The sequence below is a fragment of the Phlebotomus argentipes genome, unplaced genomic scaffold, assembly GCF_947086385.1.
Source record: "Phlebotomus argentipes unplaced genomic scaffold, Phlebotomus argentipes genome assembly contig_2, whole genome shotgun sequence".
Lineage (NCBI taxonomy): Eukaryota > Metazoa > Arthropoda > Insecta > Diptera > Psychodidae > Phlebotomus > Phlebotomus argentipes.
In genome coordinates, this window is record NW_026776162.1 from 3,709,259 (window position 1) to 3,715,258 (window position 6,000).

Here is a 6,000-nt window from a genome sequence, read left to right on the forward strand (position 1 = left end):
AAAAATATTAGATACACTTGAAATGCAATTTGATAATGCTTCTACGAATTTCATCGCAGTTTTAACTATTTATCAAAGACAAATGTGAGAATTGCCGATGTCGGCACAAAATAATCTATTCAGTCTAGTTATTCAATCTCTTGTGCAGTCTGTGACTGTGGCAAAAAGAGCACATTCGCTGTGATTTAAAAGCTAATAAAAAGCTGACAAAAACATAGGCGAAATTGACAGCAAAAAGCTAAAAGCGTCTACGCGCCTCTTTCTCACTGATAAACTCACGCCATGCGACACTGTGATAGCTCTAATCACTCTATGACTCTCAGATTTCTCAGTGTTTTGTCTGGCCATCTTCTGTCCCATTTGCTGTCACCCCCCTTTCATCGGATCACCCGCTGAATAATCTCACTCAAACTTTTTTCTCTTCTCTGCCACCGCGCTCCTTAGTCAACGCGCGCGAGTGAGAGCATTTTGTGATTAGAACGGCCCACCACATGCACACATGTGTTGAATTCTCACTCATGTAGAAAACTTCCTGACCCACAAAAATAATGTTACGTCGCCGCGTCTCGGGTGTTGTTCACTAACAACCCAAAAAGTGGATCGAAGTGGAGGAAAGTTTAGTTGAAATCCCACCTTGAGAATTAACTCTTTAATGTTTCTCTTTTCCTCACCCACAAGGTCCAGCGCTCCACAATTACATACTCGCAACATATGCCACGAAATGCTCCTCCTCTCGCATCCACCGCAGAGCCTCTGAGTCGGTTCAGGAGTGAGAGAAAATCAATTTCGTCGTCATATTCCAACCCAGTTATTTTATATGCACTTTCCCAACCATTTTTGCAGCATATTTTACCACCATCATTTCAGGGACACTCAGAGGGTGGCAACTCAGCCTGAACTTCCATCGAGGTCATCCTTCGGAGAAAGAGCACACAAAAAAAACACCCAGCAAGAACAATTCTTAGAAGAAGAAAAAAAAATCTCCCACTTCACGGATTAGGATAATCGAATGAGACGCTTCGAAAGATCAGCGATAAGAGAGGCTTACAGGATTTTACGCCCAAAACCATCCCTCGCAAGTCTAAAAAGGACTTTTAGCAATAAATTCCCTTCAACAGAGACGTGAAAGACCGGAAAAAATACTCTCAAAACAATTCATGTCTCTTGCTAAATTATTCACAAACACACACGCGCGCTAAGAAAACACCCTCCAGATTTCATCTCTTGTCACAAGATGCTTCAAATTAATTTACAAAATTTCGAATAAATGCCTTTGTCTCAGTCGAACATTATATTTGGAGGAAAAAAATCTCTTAAATGACGTACATTGTAAACAAGTAAACATGATGTTGATTTACCAGCAAAATACACACTTTTCCCACTACATTTTCCACTACTTTGGCATTTCGTAATCACTTTGAGAAAACACAGAGCAACTCACTATAGAAATTATCTGGCGATTAAACTTCAAAAATTACCTTCATGGTAAATTTACCATGTTTCACATTTTGAATCATTCTCAGGAAAAATTTCGCATTGACAGCACTCATGATAGTAAAAATACATTCCGCTGAGGTGTTTTATTCCTCCCATTCGTGTAAAGTCAATATCAATTTGTGAGAAAAATCAAATTTTCTCACAGATTTTCATAACGGTCTCACAATTTGTGGTTTAATTGGATTTTTATACTGAAAATAGGGGGAAAAAATAGCACAATGTAGACTAAACTATGTTCTACTGAGAAGTAATAAAGCGATCATATTTTTGCACTTTTTGAATCAGAACTTAAACTTTAGATTAGACGTGATAATAAGTGTGTTTTTTGACTCACAATTTAAAGTCATTTCTTTTCTTAAAATCAAATTTTTCCTTGAATAAAATTGTTCTGTGTCTCATAGAAGTTTGATTAAAATTCTAGGAATCTTTATCAAACTTCTACAACGCCATTGATGTTATTGATACATAGTATATTTGCGAAAGAAAATGGATGGAAAATAGAATTCTGCCAGATGGTTTTTCCAAGAAAGGGGAATTGTTATAAATTCACGACACAGAAGAATGTTTCCTAGCAACAACCGAGGCATCTAATGTGACTGACTAAAGGGTTGGCTAAATATCTTGGTTAAACATTCTGAATTCAAAAAACATCATAAATTTCTCCGTCACACTGTAATGGGATTATATTCATTCACAATAGCAAAGAGTCTATATATAGTTTCAGATCTATCAAATCATGACAATTCCCTTGCAAACTCTCATCGATATGCCTAAGTTCTCATAGGAAATATATTTCTCTTCTATCAACTCTTCCTTGAGACATTTCATGATTCACCACAATTTACTGCTTCTTCGTGGTGAAAATATTTTTTTTTCCTCTCTGAATTTCTGTCAAATTACGTGAGGTCGATGGCAATTCATTGCTACATCGCTTGAGATGTTCAATGAAATTATTCGCTCTTTGCCACTCTCAAGACGCAGTTGTGAGACATGTTTTGTGCAAAAAATACGCTAAATATTCGTCTTCTTCGAGGTTTTGCACAAACTCAATGACACATTCACAGCATGAGTTTTTCGCTCTTTTGCCTCGTGATAAGAGTGTTTTTCTCGGGAAAACATCTCTGAATCACACCGATGGCTTTCTTTTCAGCGGAAAATCAGCGGTAATTTGGTTATTTTTGATTGTCATTGCACAGAAAAATCGAGGGTCTCTGGCCCACGCACTTTCCACCATTCCGGAGGGTCAACAAACTGATCTCAGGGAAGTGATATCTGCCCAGAAGCCTAATAAGAAGCGCGTAAGCGAGCATTTGTTTATTATTGCAGAAGATCGGCCTAAACAGAGTTTGTGAGGAAGAGTTTCAGTGCAACATTGTGACTATCTGCGACTCGAGTCTTCTGGCATTGACTGGGAGCGATATTGGTGCTAATTGAGGCGACACTGAGCGAATTTACCTGGGAAGATTTATCATCTTCTGCCACTTTGGCCACCGAGAAATCTCATTGGGAGTAACTGTAAATGCTTTCCGTGCCACTCGGGCAGGCATTTCGCACGAGGAGACGCTGTGCTTTCGAGGAAATTCCCACGAAGCCCCTCTAGGGTATTTATAGCCCAGGAGTCACCCCACGGGGGTTCCCAGGCGCCTCTCTTGACAGCCTGAGCACCTTAGCACAACCACTCTGTATTTATATGGAGCCCCTTTTGTTTTCACTTTTTTCACTAGAGATTTGCTCAGCTTCTGCATGGGGAGATGCCCAAAGAGCGCCCCAAAGACCAAATTAATTCTTTTGACCGTGAGTTTGAGCTAATTTGATGCATTTATTTGGGCGAGAGGGAGGTTTTTCGCTAAAAATAAGTGGAGGTGCTCGCCTGCCAATATGCCTGAAAAATTTTTGGGACTACTATTTACCAGATTTCCAGGGTGTCGGCACTAAAACTACTCCTTCAAACGATGCGTGGCACAATTGATTAACTATTTTCACAGATTTCGTGAATTTATTAACTAATTTAGGCATATAATCACAAAGCAACACCTTTTCCGTTCAATGGGCTCACGTCCATTTTGACATTTGTGAAAGGAATCATCGGCTTGCCCGATGGCAGCTGCAGAAGTCTGCAGAAATTCTGCGCTCTGCAGATCGCAGCGAAATCTAGCGGCAATTTTGGGTTTGCAGGGAAATGTCGACACCAAACACAATTCAAACGCCAACGGTTGCGAATAATTTATTTGTTGGCTTGTTTTTTGCTAAAATTTCTCTTTATTTATTCTTTATTTCTGCATCGTCGTCACATAAAATTCATACACAATAAATCAAATACTTTTTTGGCATGTATGAACAACATACAATAGTCACTCATTCAACATTTAAACATCCTTCAGTAAATTCACTTTATTAACTAATTTGTCGAACAATTATGAATTATATATAGAACATATCTCTTTACCATTCCCTCTAGCTACGCTAAAACCTGCCTTTTGATTGAAATCTTCCTCTATATTTGATTTTTATCTTAAACTTATCTTTCTTCTCCTCATTAATGGCTATTTACAGAGTCACTGGACAAATTAATTATCGTCTTGTTCCATAAATCGACTGTATAATTTCTTTACAACTCATAGTAAAAACTACAGCGGCTGCATTAAGAAGAAAAATATCACAGATGATTTAAATAAAGATATTTGTTCTAAACAGAAGTCATAAAATTTTGCAGAAATTTTCCACACTCGGTTTCAATATACGGAAAACTCACTGATTACAACGCATTGTGGAGGACTCAATTGAAATAAATGAGTCGTTCTTCTCTGGACGAGGCGGAGAGCAGAATTTTCACACTGCAGGATTTATTCAGTGTGTGTTTTAGAGCAAGTTTTAATTAAATAGGATTTTTTTTTAATATTGAAATAAGAGTTATATAGGATTTTTTCCTGAAACACAGCCAAAACGACGCACGAGATTGTTCATGGGTACAACAGAAATTGTTTATGTTTTACACGTAAAATCAATTTACTCTAGTATTTGAATTTGCATTCTCCAGTGAAATTGACAGTTTTACAAATTTGCAATTCAATAAATTCATGGCGATTTGGCTTGAACAAAGAGTAATTTTTCTAGATAAATACAACTATCGCCAAAAATACACACGACACTTAATTAAAAATTAATTTAATAGGAAATACATTTGTGCTCGCTTTTCTCGTGAGAAAAGAGGATTTTTTTTCTACTGAGGTCCGGAGCCGAGTTGAACAGTGCCCACAAGAGTGATTGAGACACATTTCCTCCCTTCTCGTTTTTCAACACCGTTGATGCAATTAACAATTCACAGTGAAATTAATGCCTCTCCGTCGTGCGGGGAAATTAAGTAGAATGAGCAGAAAATGGTAATGAATCGTGCTTCTGGGATTGAAAAAGTGAGCTTTGCAGAGGAATTTTCTAAGTGTGCCATCGGAAAGGATATCTCGTTATAAATTTCTTTAATTCAATATTGCAAAATAAAGTGTGGAAAGGTAGAATAAGAAGCAGAGAAAAACTATTTCTTTGTCACTCTTAAATCTATTTTGCTGAATCACGAATTAATGACGAAAGAGTGTGTAAATGAATTAAGTTTTTATTAATATCTTAACACATTAGGATTTTTATAAATTCCAAATAAGAAAATAGAAGCAGAAAAATCCTTAAACAAATTTCTAATTCTATTCAGTGTAGGGAAATTCCTTTTCATCTGCACATTTACAAAATCCCAATGTAGATGGATTTATGTTGCGCTTTTTCTCGACACTTTCACGCTATTTCTTACTTCTTCTCTCTATCAGCGAGGATTTAAATGAGAACATTAGGTGGTGAAGAAGAAACTCATTGAATTTTACATGAACTATCTCATTGTACAATTTATTATCCTCTTACAGCTATTCTTGGAGTATTGATTATATGTTCATTCAATTTCAATCGTAAGCATGTTTTATTTTCTCTTTCTCCTTCCTTTTTTTGATTCTTGACGAGGTTTACAAAATTATCTTTTTATAGACTTTAATATATTCTTCATGAATTCTTACGTGACTCTAGATGTAATTATTTTATACAGTTTGTCACATCCTTTTTATACATTAAATGTTATATTTGGTAATTTTACACTTACTTCCTTGTTACCTAATATACCTTACTAAGAATCCTTTTTGCCCACCTTCGTGGCTTCTCCTTTAGCTGTCAGGTGATTTCTTTGCGAGATTGCGAAATGCCCAAGTTACATACGTGCTGAGGTCAATTTTCCGCTCCTTCTCACATCCTCATTTCCTCAGCATCCGTCCGGGTGTCCATTGCATTCCGTCACACACTATCTCGTCAGGAATCGTATGACAGACACTTTAATTAACAATGCCGCAATTACTCGTGTGGCTGCATCTGGACTGGGACTTGTGCCTGAACTAGGTGATGTCACTGAAACGAGAAATATCAAGTTTTCCAGTTCAATCCGTTGTGTTTCGTAAGGAGTGTGACATTTCCGCT

General features: G+C 37.2%; 1 protein-coding gene across 3 annotated transcripts in view; it reads right to left on the bottom strand.

Moving 5' to 3' along the window:
- Positions 1-3,563, bottom strand: part of LOC132265184 (E3 ubiquitin-protein ligase RNF19B-like) — a 28,799-nt gene extending 25,236 nt beyond the window's left edge. For all 3 annotated transcript variants that reach the window (XM_059765753.1, XM_059765756.1, XM_059765752.1), the window contains exon 1: positions 3,408-3,563. The gene's annotated coding sequence lies outside the window, so the exon portion shown is untranslated. The remainder of the gene's footprint in view (positions 1-3,407) is intronic.
- Positions 3,564-6,000: the final 2,437 nt, after the last annotated feature.